The sequence below is a fragment of the Apodemus sylvaticus genome, chromosome 7 (assembly GCF_947179515.1).
Source record: "Apodemus sylvaticus chromosome 7, mApoSyl1.1, whole genome shotgun sequence".
NCBI classification, from domain to species: Eukaryota; Metazoa; Chordata; class Mammalia; order Rodentia; family Muridae; genus Apodemus; species Apodemus sylvaticus.
This window is the reverse complement of record NC_067478.1, coordinates 68,656,424-68,670,362: the sequence shown is the minus strand read 5'-3', so window position 1 is coordinate 68,670,362 and position 13,939 is coordinate 68,656,424. Positions and strand designations below refer to the sequence as shown.

At 46.5% G+C, this 13,939-nt stretch overlaps 1 protein-coding gene across 1 annotated transcript in view; it reads right to left on the bottom strand.

Moving 5' to 3' along the window:
- Window positions 1–13,939, bottom strand: part of Thsd4 (thrombospondin type 1 domain containing 4) — a 593,810-nt gene that overhangs the window by 458,689 nt on the left and 121,182 nt on the right. The gene's annotated exons all lie outside the window — the stretch shown is intronic.

Genomic DNA, 13,939 nt, shown 5'->3' with positions numbered 1-13,939 from the left:
CTGAGACCCATAAAGATATAGTTGCAATATCAGAAACAATTACTGTCCCATTCACTTTTCCTCCTGATAATGTGTGTTGTTCTTCTCCCTCAGCTGTGTCTGATAGTCCACATTCATGATGTAAATATTCTCACCTCGGTCAGCTTCATGTCTCCGGTGGGAAGACACAGTCATGTCTAATGAGCAGGTTAAAAAGCAGCAGAGCTGGAGATGTAGCTCACTGCAACATCCTCTATATACACAGGGCTTGGTTTCCACCTCAGAACCGGTGCCACAAAGGAGAAGCAAAGACAGGCCCAGGACTCCAGCCTGTCAATTTATATTATTAGTATTTACTTATATAATTATCGCTTATTTTTATATGTGTGGGAGAGTGCAGAAGAGGGCATGAGACCCTCTGGAGCCGCAGTTAGAGGAGGTTTTTTAGCTGCTGGGTGTGAGCACTAGGAACTAACCTCAGGTCCTCTGCAAGGAGAGCGCACACCCTCCGGGCCCCTGGCATGTCTATTTATTATGCAACTGCTGTTGACAAAGCACAGAGCTAGGAATGGCACAGAAAAACAAAACACAGTGAACCAGGAATGTGTTCCAGGATCCCAACCGAAAACAGCCATAGCAGAACGCAGGCTAGGGAAAGAACTTGAGAAAGAACCCACCTAATTGTGTCTGGGGGATTCTGAGGCAACAGGAAATGCACAGTACAAGGGGCCTGAGAAGGTGCCCTGGTCATCGGTCTGAGAGTATGAAAGCCCAGCTCCTAGTGCTCTGTAGAAGGACTCAAGCCATTCAGTTGTTACTTATTTGTGAAATGACGAACCTGAATTAAATGACCGCCAAGGTTGCTCCAACTCTAAAATTATATGCTTTCATAATAATTAATTCTACATTTATGTAAAACTGGAAATGTGCCCAAGGGTTTCTACAGGATGGCCCCATTAAAATAAGCACATTAAAATAGCAATCAAGGTGAAACATTGATTTCTTCCCTCCTGGGGAAATTCTTTCTCCACTCTATATAACCATGAATATAAAACTTAACAGAGCACAACTAATTATTAACATCTTTATCACTAATTGCACCTCCATTCCTGGCTGATACGGTTTTGAATTAAACTAAGCTGCAGTATTTATTTTACCTTCAGGCATTTCTCAATTAATCTTGGCAACACTTGGGACTCGGTTAATGGTGGAGGCTTTAACAGATGCCATTGAGAAGTCCGTCTTAGGATACATATATGAGTTGGACCCAATTTGCCTTTTTCTTTCTTGTGGCAGGCCAGGTAAAATGAATGACATCATAGGAAGGCAAAAGAAGGAATTTTGGAGTGTGTATGTTTTTAAGTTCTGAAAGCCGACCAAAAAATGAAATCTAGCCCTAAAGTAGTACTCAAGGGAGACTTTAGTTGAAGGTATTGGAGAAGCCCAGACAACTGGAGTAGGACGTTTCACAGTGGCTGGCGCCTAAGATCTGCTGGGATGCAGGTTCTGGGTTGCAGAGGTGGCTTAGCTGGTCAAGTACTTGCTGTGCCTGCATAAGGAAGCTCAGTTGATCCCTCCAGAACCCACGTGAAAAACGCTGACCTGCTGGCCGGCCAGTCGAGCCAGTCTAGCTAGCCCAGAGAGCACCGGTTGAGATTTTTATCTCGAAAAAATAAGCTAGTGAATCATTAAAGAAGATGCCTGAGACTGAGCGCTAGCCTCTTCTGGTAGGATCAGGGTGGAAGCCAAAACCACTAGAAGCCTTAAAATGAAAGCTTTCTTTTTTGAGCACTCAGGGAGGAGGCCAGTTTGGGATCTGAACAGCATCCCTGAAGAGAGATTGTCCAACATTTTCATAGGATGGGACCACAAAGTAAGGGGGAGTGGGGTGGGCTGGTGCATTCACCAATCATATTTGACACAAAGGGTTAAGCCAGGAAGTCAATATTGGTGACTGGGCCTTATCCGGGCAACCGGGTTCCAGAGACCTTGAGTCAGCTTTTGCACTCAGGACCTGACTCTTTTGCAGTCCCCTCCTGGACTCTGGCCTGGAATTTTGGAATGATAAGGCAATAAAGGATTGGGTGAGCTGTGCAGAGTCAATTAACTAGGAAGACATTTATGACTTGTGTGCCTTAGTGCAGAGAATGGGAGAGCAGCATCTTCCCTCTTCACATCCCTTAATGGTGGTCAGCAGACAGACATGAAACAGCCCAAGAAGCAGGACAGGAGTTGGGGTCTGGCCCTGTGAACATGCACTCAGTTTTGATTCGACCAGCAAGATGGAACTGGTTCCTGAGATGGCTAAACTCATTAAACTACCTCCTAACACTACACACACACACACACACACACACACCTCACATGCACATCACGTGCACACAAACATATCTGTATCTTTATCTATATCTTTAAATATGTATATATAGAGAGGGCGCTTTGTTCTGAGGTCTGGGATAGAGCCTCAATTTCTCTGCAGATTCCAGTGCTGCTGGTCCACAGACCCACAACTTTGAAGAACACAGTCATAGAACAAAATAGCAACAAAGAGGTCAAAATTCAAGGTCAGAAATGACTGGGTTTAGTGAAGAAAAAGATAATAAAGGCATTGAAACAAACAAAACTATCCCTCCACAGCCTGTGGACTATATGAAAAGGTCTGCTTGCCTGTGGACAGGCTGCCCTGTGGTCACTTGTTCAGTACACATTGATAAAGCCACACCTACTTGACAACACTTGTGGGCAGCAAAGAAAGAAGTTGCTGGGAAAGCATCTTCCCCCAAAATAGACCCTAAAGGGTAATACACATTTACAAATGTCTAACTTTGTATTTCCTGCCTTTCGTTGTGGGGTGGGAGAAGCGGGGAGGGTAGAAGGGTCGTTCTTTCCAATACCCTAAAACAACTCCAAATCTCTTGAAACAACCTCACTTTTGAAAAGACAATGATGTGAAAACATTAAATGTTAATTTGATCCTGATAAACAGACTGCAAAGAACGAGCAAGCACGCCAGACACGACTGTGAGCCGTTTGATTTCTGAGTCCTTGACTCCCGATGCTGGGCGAGCACGAGTCATCCCCACTTGGCTGAGACAGCATTTGTTTTCCTTGTGACCCAGCAGAGCAAACAATCCTCATGGTTCATGGTGGCCTCTTCCTCACCGAGACAGAGACCATCTGGCCACTTGCAGGGGGCCTCCACAGAATGGGATGAATTTACACAGAGCTGTGATGATAAGCACAGATGTGTCTGCGGGGCCCCATGTGGCCGTTTAACCCTTCCAGGAGAGCATGCAGTAGCTACCCTGAGGAATAAGTTGGCTTATTCTTAAGCTTTGTCTCTGAGAACCAAGCTGTGGAACTTTACTTTAGGAGCCCTGCTTGACACGATAATGGCTAATTGCTAAAAGCTGGGCAAGGTGCTGGGTAGTTTGAGTAACCTGTAGTCACCTAGGAATAGAATTAAATAGGTTAAATTGACCTGTAAGCAGGCCTTGTTAGTTGATATAAGAAGACCCAGCCCATTGTGGGTGGTACCATTCCTTATGCTGGCCCTGAAGTATGTAAGGGTGCAAAGGACTGGCTGAGAGCAGGCGAGCAGGCAGCACGGATGCACTCCTTCCTATCTGTTCTTGGAAGGAATCGTTCCTACCTGGACACCCGAACTGTAAGCCAAATAAACCCTCCCCTCCTGTGTGGCTTTTGGTCAGGGCCTTGGTGAAATATATGAAAATGCAACAGGCAATAAGCCTGAAATAAGTTAGCTACAGTTCAGAGTTTAGAGATGCAAGAGTAGTGGTCTAAGATACGCACACAGCCCTGAAGCCAAGAACCATGAGTTTGAACCTCAGCTCTGCCACTGGTGGAGAAGAGGCCAGAGGACTAGCTTAGGAGCTTTGAGTAAGTTACTTGATCTGTGCGCCTCAGTTTCTCCTAATGGGGTCAGAACTAAGTTCCTGAATCACTAGGATGTGACTTCTCTGGAAGTACCCTCCAGGCTGGCAAGTGGCAGATGGAGCCATTAGTGATGGTATTTACACGCTCCATGCTGGGAATCTCTGCCTCACTTTAGCTCCAGTACTAAACCCAAACCCATTTATACAGATCATGTCACAGTTTGGTCATTCTGACTACACCACAGTCCTGAGCATCAACAATCCTGCCTCTAGGCTAGCCTGTGGGATACAAGTAAATCTCCTAGCGTGTGTGTGTGTGTGTGTGTGTGTGTGTGTGTGTGTGTGATCACGGTAAGCTTGTGATTTGTCAGGTTTGAAGGTGGTCTGATTCTGCAATTGTGACAAGCCCTTTGGTGTTACCCATGCAGCAGTTGGAGGGCTACACTTTAGCAGTAGTCCTAGACATTGTCACACACATCTAGAACCAATACACCCCAGTCTGGGCTCAGCATAATAGACTAATGCCCTTCTAGTTCTTCACAGCTTCCCTCTCTGAGTGACCATCAAAATCACCTGGAACACCTGATACACTAGATCCTGACACTCTACCTGCTAAGTCTGACCTGGGTCTGAGATTCTGTATTTCCAACAAGCCCAGGTTGATGCTGTTACCCTTTGTCCGGGGACGACTCCGTGAGGACTGCTTGGTCAGTCTCCAGCACCCCGGCACAGATGTGAACTGGCTCTTGCACTTGCTCCTCTTCTCTGCACTCTTTGGCTTGGCCAGAGCAGACGCCTACTGCACCTTCTGTCCCGGAGGCCCTGGATGGACCAGCTGTGCCGCTGTGCCCACAGTTTCTCTACAGGCTTCCCAGCCTTGGTCTATATAGTTTTCTCCTTTCACGCTGCCTTTCCAGCACAGAACCAGAAATGCACACCTAGCTTCTGCCAAGGTTCTCAGCAACATTCAGCCTGATCCAAACTCCAAAGCACTCTTCCACAGAAAACATGCACCTCTTTGGCCTCCCAGTGAACCCCACGAGCTGTCCAGGTACAGCCATCTTTTCTTATGTGTGCTTATATATTCCTGCCTGAGGCTATAACAGGCTCCCTGGGGGCTAGTTCTTATTTATCAGTGTCTCCATAGTCTACTACAATGACTAGCACATAATGGCTGTTCACTTTCACTAACTAGCTGCTAATGGGCCAGAGCACACTGGCTGCTCTTGCAGAGGACATGGGTTCAATTCCCCTCATCCACATTAGTGGCTCACAACCTTCTGTATTTCTAGTCTGGGGAGATCTGACCTCTAGATACTGTACACACATTATATAGAGATATAGATGCAGGCAAAACACCCATACACATTAAATTAATTTAATTAAAAAATGATAATTAATCACTGAAAATTGTAAAGCACAAATGAATGTCTCTGGTCGTTGACACCCAAGGGAAGCAAGTCCCTTTCCTTAAGTATTGCCATTTCTCTCATTTCTTTGATATAAAAGGCTGAGTGATAAATATTCTAAGGTCAAATGAAATGTTATATTTATCTAAAGAGTATTAATTAATCAATTGATTGACAAGGCCACCTACTTCTAAGTAGGAATCAAAATGTACTTTGTTGAGTAAGAAACTTCCAGGCATCAGACACCCAGAGAAGAAGCAGGTAGACAGAAAGGAAGGTCTAACAAGAGTCAATCACACCCTCTGTTCTCAAAACAAGAATAGCTGGAGAACAGGCTGAAATAGGCTGGAGAGATAGCTTGGCCAGCGAAGTGTTTGCTTGGCAAGCATAAGGATCCTCAGAGCCCACATTTAAAAACCTTGGCATGGTAAGCTGAATTTGAAACCCCAGCAGTGGGGACAGAGATAGGCAGATCCTTGGGGCTTGCTGACCTGCTAGCCTGGTCTACTTGTGAGTTCCAGGCTAGTGAGAAACTCTGACTTCAAAAGAAAGAAAGATGTGTGCCAACTAAGAAATAATACCCAGGTCACACCCATGCACACCTGCACACACATGAGCATGCAAATGTACACACATACATTTTTTTTAAGGAATGAAGAATTTAGAATTCCAATCTGTGCACGCCCATCTAAACATAAAAGCCACCCAGGCAAGGCTGGCAGCCACTTGTAAGCAATAGATAGATGGCTTGCCCCCGCGTTGTTATCAGCGCAGTGTAGAACAGGCAGTGGGGGACTGTTTATGTTTCTTATACGGTCCCTGTTTATTTCCATTCTCTTTCCCCCTAGAGCCCGGCCAGGTCCCTGCCAGAGGCCCAGCCCCTCAGCTGTGCTAACATTAACCACATTCAAGGACCCAAGATCCCAGGGAGCAACAACCCTTGTGACTGCCAGCCTCTGAAAGGAAGCCTGAGAGCTGAGGTGGGTGTGGTCTCCACCGAGGGGTCACCTCAGAGCCCTATTGCCGAGCATGTGCCAAAGTCTCCTTGCTAGGCTTTTCTGGGGGAGGTCCAGGGTTTTCCACAATCAGAGAAGTAACATTCCTTGCGCATAGATATACCAAGTTGCTAAAAGAAATGAGTCTTTCCCCCAGAGAATATGGAAAGGATGCTTGGGGGCAGAAGAATCATATCCCCCGAGAGAGCAGACTGACATAAGGGGGTGGGTGAAGTCTCTGTGCCAGATTCTGCTGAAAACATGACCCTAATGGATAATGCCCACAGGGGTAGAGGGCCTCTTTCCTGACACATTCTAACTTTGCATGGTTCTCTATCTAGCAAACATACTCACCAAGCCAGTGGTTTGCAGCCTAGTCTTGGCACCAAATTCCCAACTTAGGAAGTGTGATGCTATGTATTGTATTGTATGCCTCCAAGCACAGAGATGCTGCATCTGAAGGTCACCCTCTACTCCTGGCTCGAGGGACACATGGGCATCTTTCTCCTCTCCCCTCCTTCCTTGTGGTCCTCAAAGCTAGGAGAAGCTGGAGGAAACTGGGGTTTGCAATGAAGACAGCCATTCCTAGTTCATCAGTGAGACCAAATGTTATGTCTTAAAAAGGCTTTCAGTGCTGGGGTGAAGCAGTGCCTTCTGGGCATGGCAGCACTCATGAACTCACAGCAGCTATGGGCTTTCTACACAAAACCTGTGCAACATCAAGCCAGTCAACACTCCAGTGTGGGTGGAGGAGGGATTCAGGAGACCCCAGCCCTAGCTGCAAGGCAATTGATGGCTGCAGGCTGAGAGGGAGCCTTTGGGGGCATGGCCTCTGGTAGGTACTATGCTAGTGAATGGCCAGCACCCATGCTCATACAGGCTGCTCCAATGAGACCCAATGATTATAAAGAAAAAACAAACGGGCTATGAAGTTGGGTGGGGAACTTCTGGGGTATCTGGAGGACCTGGAGGACTTGGAGGGTAGAGAGAATCAAAACACACTATATACGTGCATGAAATCCTCAAAGAACAGATAAATACAATCTAAAAACAAAAACCATTCTGAGGGTTTTTAGGGATTAGGACCATAGCTCAGTTGGCAGTCAGCTAGCTTAGCCACACACAAAGCCCTGGGTTCTTTCCCAAGTACCGCAGACACTACGTGTGGTAGCACACACCTGTGATTGCAGTGCTTGGGAGGTGGAGGAAGAAGAGCCAGGAGTTCAAAGTTGTCTCCAGCTACACAGTGAATCTGAGACCATCCTGGGCTACAGAGATATCTCAAACAAAAAATAAGTAAAAGATTTGGGAATGAACACACACACACACACACACACACACATACTGGACAGCAGGAACTATCTCTAACAGCTGTCCTTCTCAGTGCTGGGAGATGTGCAAGAAATAAGAATTAAAGGACCCCACGGCAATCTGCTGAACCTGCAGCACCCCTGGTCCTCTAGAACCTGAGAACCCTGGTCCTCTAGAACCTGAGAACCCTGGCACTCTAGAACGTAAGAACCCTGGCACTCTAGAACCTAAGAACCCTGGTCCTCTAGAACCTGAGAACCCTGGTACTCTAGAACCTGAGAACCCTGGTACTCTAGAACCTGAGAACCCTGGTACTCTAGAAGAAGGGATGGGCGGTCTGAGGAGTCCGTAAGCACATCTCCTTCCCAGAGCTCATTTCCAGAATGGCACTGGGGATTGCAATATCAGAAAGGAGCCAGATATTGTCACAAATTGGGCACGGTGGCATATGCCTATAAACTCAGCACTTTTGAGGCTGTGACAGAAGGATAACTGGAAGTTCAAGGCCAGCCTGTGCTACAATAGTGAGTTCCAGGACAACCTGTGCTACCAGGTATAATCCTGTCTTGAAACAAAGTAGAATTATCACTTGGGGAAAGGAATCTTTAGGTGTGGGCTGTGTTGGTGAAAAAACAACCTCCAGGCTGCAGAGGGCAGAAGCACGACTATACTGCAGGCAACGGAGAGGAGTTAGAACCTAGAATTGCCCTTCCTTCCAGCATGAGTCTGCGTAGCTGTCAGGCCGAGAGGAACTGAGAAGCAACAGAGATCAGTCTGATTCCACAGCTCTGAGTACATCAGAGAGAACATGAGCTCGGTGGAAAGTCTGTTACCAACATGGCAGCTGGCTAGGCCATGGCAGTAAGTCTTGTTGCTACCCAAATTGTGACCGTGGAGGGTAAACCAGAAACATAGTGTATATCCCCTTCAACAGGAATCCAGAGCCAGCTAAGTCATGACCCATTCAGACACTGGAGGAGGCTGATTAAAGGACAAGCCAGGTGCACATACATAGATGTAACAATGTAACAAGCTCTCCAAAACATGGAAAAGTGAAAGGAAACCGGGCACAAAAGACACTGAACTCAGGACATTAAAGAGCTCCTATTCATATGAAAGAGAGAGAATGAATGAGTGAATGAGTGAATGAATGAATGAATGAACTAACACACACAGCAAATGTATGCATGCCCAAAACAGAATTTGGGCAACTGGAGAGATGACTGAGCAGTCATCTTCCCCAGGCTGCCCTTCCTGAGGACCCAGGTTTGAGTCCCAGCAGCCACCTGGCAGCTAACAAGCCTGTGGAACTCCAGGACCAGGGGATCGGATGCTGCCCTCTGGCTTCCATGGGCACTGCATGCACATGGTACATACACGCAGGCAAAACACTCATACATATAAAATAATAATACAAAAATCTTAAATGGAACATTGATTTCTTTTGGGCACCAAGCCTAAGAGGATGGGATTGAGGCAGGCAGACACACTTGAGTTCCTCCTCTTTTGTGCTGCCATTGCCTACACACACACACACACACACACACACACACACACGGGCTTTCAATATATGAACACAATATGCAAAATTCTGAATTGTTTTGCAATGAGTCTATAAAACCCAACCATTTGTATCAATGTGTCCTAAGGAGCAGCAGCAGATGTCTCCTGGCAGAGCAGTCCTGATGCAGGTCAAAGAGAAACTCAGTGAAGAATCTCAGTCCTTACACAGGTAGATGCTTCAAGAACGTAGGCCGGGTAGTGGGGGCACACGCCTCTAATCCCAGCACTTGGGAGGCAGAGGCAGGCAGATTTCTGAGTTGGAGGCCAGCCTGGTCTACAGAGTGAGTTCCAGGACAGCCAGGGCTACACAGAGAAAGCCTGTCTCGAAAAACCAAAAAAAAAAAAAAAAGAAGAAGAAGAAGGAACGTAAAATATCCACTTATGGGCATACTGGAAGCCCCAAAAGCTGGAGTGGACCCAGTTTAGGAGCCTCTTTCACTTTTGATTTTTCCCAGACTGACCTGGTCATAGTCATTACCCTCTATGTACCACACTTTTATGGGAGCTGAGGGTATGGTTCAGTCAATAAAATGTTTGCCTTCCAAGTGTCGTAACCTGAGTGTGGTCCTCAGAATCCATGCAGAAATCCAGAGTGCTAGCCAGACAGTATAGTTGAACCGGTGAGTTCCAAACTCTGAAGATTCTATCTCATAAATTTTTTTTAAGACGTGGACATTTTAGCTAAGGTAGATTTGCATACACACCTTGTGTTGCACACACTCGCAAATAAGATAAATAAATAAGCAAGTCTTTTTGTGGCTCATCTCTGGCTAGAGAAGAAAGTTCAATTCCAGAAGCGTCTAGGTTTGTAGGTATCTGACGCCATCCACCATGAGTCCTCAATCTTCTTGGTCTGCTCTCCAGTCTTCAGTTCCTCTTGTATCCTCAACCCCAACAGCAGTGTACCATCCACCAGGTCCCCAACAACCTGACTCCATTTAGAATACTGGTACACCTGTGTACTGGTGCAGGCGTTTAGCATGGGCTCCTCCTGGTCTGCTTTGCCCCGTTATGAACGTCCTCGCTAGGCAGCCTGTACATCCTTCTTGCCTGTGGCATCAGCACTGTAGTTGCGCAGTGTTAAGTCACGACTCTGCCTCCTTGTACACCATTAGCTTCTGCAGGGCCAGGCTCACCCAGTGCTGATCCATGTGTACAATCCCGAGCTAGTCCCAATTCTGACGCAGAAGCACTCTAACTATTTGCTGAAATAACACACGTGAGAGGCAGAGAGCTTAAATGTTTGCATTTCTAACCAACGGGCCAGTAAAGCCCACAGCTCTAGACTAATTCATAGAAACCAAAAGGCTCTGAGTTCCAATAAACCAGCCCGAGGTACCCAGGTGGGAAACAAAGAGAGCTAGCAAAATTAGACTGGTAGCCAGTGGCTACCTCAAAAATTCTCAGAGCTCTGAATTAAAGGGAGAAAGGTAAGAGGGAATAGAACCAAGGAACAAAAACATGTGTATTCCAGGCTGTAATCTGAAGCAAACTGGACAGGAAGACGTTTGTGGTGAGAGCTGGAAGAGCCTTATTTTCCCTGAAGCTCCCTGTTTCTTTCCAATCCCCTGCCAAAGGGGGAAAGAGATCATGTGCAGCCAGAGTTCAAAGAGGCTCATAGCAAGTGGTTTGGGTTGGGTGCAGATGCCCTTTTAGAAGTTCAGAAGACTGCAGCGCCTGCCAGGGTGGGTCTCAGCAATAAATTATTTGGTGTCTACAAGAGATAAGAAGCAAAACTCCGGCCGTTCAGTGAAGTAAAAATTCAGATGATGAAAACCACAGCTTTCCTGGCTGACTACTGTGTAGCAAAACCATGCTGAAGGTTTGATCGACCTGCTTCTGCTCTCCATGACTGGCTAAGGTGAGGGATAAAAGACAGAGTGAGAGGCCACTGAAAGGCTTGCTCTGAGGTTGCTTAAGGTCAAGGGAAGCTGTTGTAGGTGTTATAGATGCATCGAGGGATGTTTCCAGAAGCCAGGAGCCAAAAGATCCAGGCAACAGAGGTGGATGAGAGGCGCCTTTGGAGTGACTCCCAGTTTATTTCTCTATTACAATATTTTATTTATATTTATGTGCCTGTATGCAGGCTTGTCTCTGTATACGTGTGCATGGCACAAGTGTGTTGGTGCCTGTAAAGGATAGAAAAGGGCACTGGATACCCTGGAGCTGGAGTGACAGACAGTTGTGAGCCACTGAAGAGGGATGCTGAGACCTGAACTCAAGTCCCCTGGAGGAGCAACAGGCACTCCTTACTGCAGAGCATCTCTCCAGCCCCGCATAAGGAAGCCATGCTTTAAGAAGACCTTATCTTTGGCCCACCCAGTGCCTGCTACCTGGATGAAGTTCATAGGGTAGTGCCCACACATTACAACCCTCTGAAGTAAACTGAAGCAGGAACCTTCAGAACAGACCCAGTCCTCCTGGGAGTAAGCCCTGGAGGAGACTTGGACTCCAGGCATTGTCTACAAGCTTCTGTTTCTTTAGAATCATATGCAAAATCAACCATGTCCCTAAGAGCAAATTACATACTGTTTGCTGGTGCTGTCTACTTAGGTGACCCTGGGCTCTGGGTGACACCCCTCTGAGGTGTGTTATTCAAAGTGACATAAAAAGAAGGAACAAGGACAAGCAAACGAGCATTAGAGGAAACCTGTTCCCACACAGCAGAACAATCGATGGTCAAACACCAGTAAAGATAGCACTGAGAGCCAAGCATGTTACTCATTACACAAGGGCGCCTGAGAGTGCACGGTGTGTGCCCTCCTCCTGGGGAAATGACTCGGATCACAGGAAGAGATATCCTTCGTGATTTTCTTTTTTTTTCTTTTTTTTTATATATTCGATGTATTCTTTATTTACATTTCAAGTGATTTCCCATTTTCTGGGTCCCCATTCCCCGCAAGTCCCATAAGCCCTCTTCCCTCCCCCTGTTCCTCCATCAGCTCCTTCCCACTTCCCTGTTCTGGTATCCCCTATACTGTCTCATTGAGTCTTTCCAGAACCAGGGGCCACTCCTCTGTTCTTTTTGGACATCATTTAATATGTGGATTATTTCTTGGGTATTCCAAGTTTCTAGGTTATTATCCACTTATCAGTGAGTGCATACCATGACTGATCTTTTGAGACTGGGTTACCTCACTTAGGATGATGTTCTCCAGCTCCATCCATTTGTCTAAGAATTTCATGAATTCATTGTTTCTAATGGCTGAATAGTACTCCATTGTGTAAATATACCACAGTTTTTGTATCCATTCCTCTGTTGAGGGACACCTGGGTTGTTTCCAGCTTCTGGCTACTACAAATAGGGCTGCTATGAACATAGTGGAGCATGTGTCCTTATTACATGCTGGGGAATGCTCTGGGTATATGCCCAGGAGTGGTATAGCAGGGTCCTCCAGAAGTGCCATGCCCAGTTTTCTGAGGAGCCGCCAGACTGATTTCCAAAGTGGTTGCACCATCTTACAATCCCACCAGCAGTGGAGGAGTGTTCCTCTTTCTCCACATCCTCGCCAGCACCTGCTGTCTCCTGAGTTTTTGACCTTAACCATTCTGACTGGTGTGAGGTAAAATCTCAGGGTTGCTTTGATTTGCATTTCCCTAATGATTAATGATGTCGAACATTTCTTAAGGTGTTTCTCAGCCCTCCGAAGTTCTTCATGTGAAAAATCTTTGTTTAGTTCGGTACCCCACTTTTTAATGGGGTTATTTGGTTCTCTAGGTTCTACCTTCTTGAGTTCTCTGTATATATTAGATATTATCCCTCTGTCAGATTTAGGGTTGGTGAAGATCCTTTCCCAATCTGTTGATTGACGTTTTGTGATTTTCAAAAGCAAGAAATAAACCAGTAAATGTCTACAGAGACATTCAAGCAAAGACAGTTTCCACTTTCTATGCTGTGCTAAGCAAGGCATCCCTGGGGTGGTGTAAGGGGGGTAAGGGTTGGATTGGCACAGAGGCATTTACATGGGATGTAGAAAGAGCCCAGCTGTTCTATCAGCAGCTTTGCCTGCCGGGCCCTCTGTCACCTGTGTAGCCATGGACAAGTCCCTACACAGCTCTTCTATCCAGCATGCCTGCTCCATCTGGCTATTGTACAGACTCGGTGAAATCGCTCCCAGGAAGTACTGAGCTCAAGGTGTGGCTGCAGTGGCTACTCCCTGGTGGTGGCTCCCATGAATACTGCACTGCACCGAAGGTTGAAGACTGAGCCTCTGACCTCCTCCAAGTGAGGACCACAGCAGAGGCTGACTGCCAAACATGGCACTGAGAGCTGCAGAATGGTTTTGCATAAAAGAACAGAGAATGCATTCATTCCTCCAGTATGAGTAAGAGAAGCCCTCTTGGGAGTCCAAGCTGCTGCCAATGTGGGCTGTAATCCGAGCCCCTGCCTCCTTCGGCTCCTGGGACTACAAGGGTTTAAGGGGAACTGAATGGGATTACCTGTAGGGCAAAGGGCCTGGCCAGAGCAGATGCTGAGTGAATGCTGGCTCCTAACCGCTCTCTCCTGGGGCCTCTCACTGTGCCCCTTGCCCCAGCAGCTGACCCTCTGTAGGCTGAGAAAGAAATCTTAAGATTGATTTTCTGAAAGTTCTGCTGAATTCATTAACACAACAGTGATAATGATTCTAACATGAATTATGATTTCTGAGCATCTTTTGTGATATGGGCTCATAGCATAAGTAATGCTATTTCTCTTGGTTTCTGGATGTTTCTGATTTGTATCTCTCTCTCTCTCTCTCTCTCTCTCTCTCTCTCTCTCTCTCTCTCTCTGTGTGTGTGTGTGTGT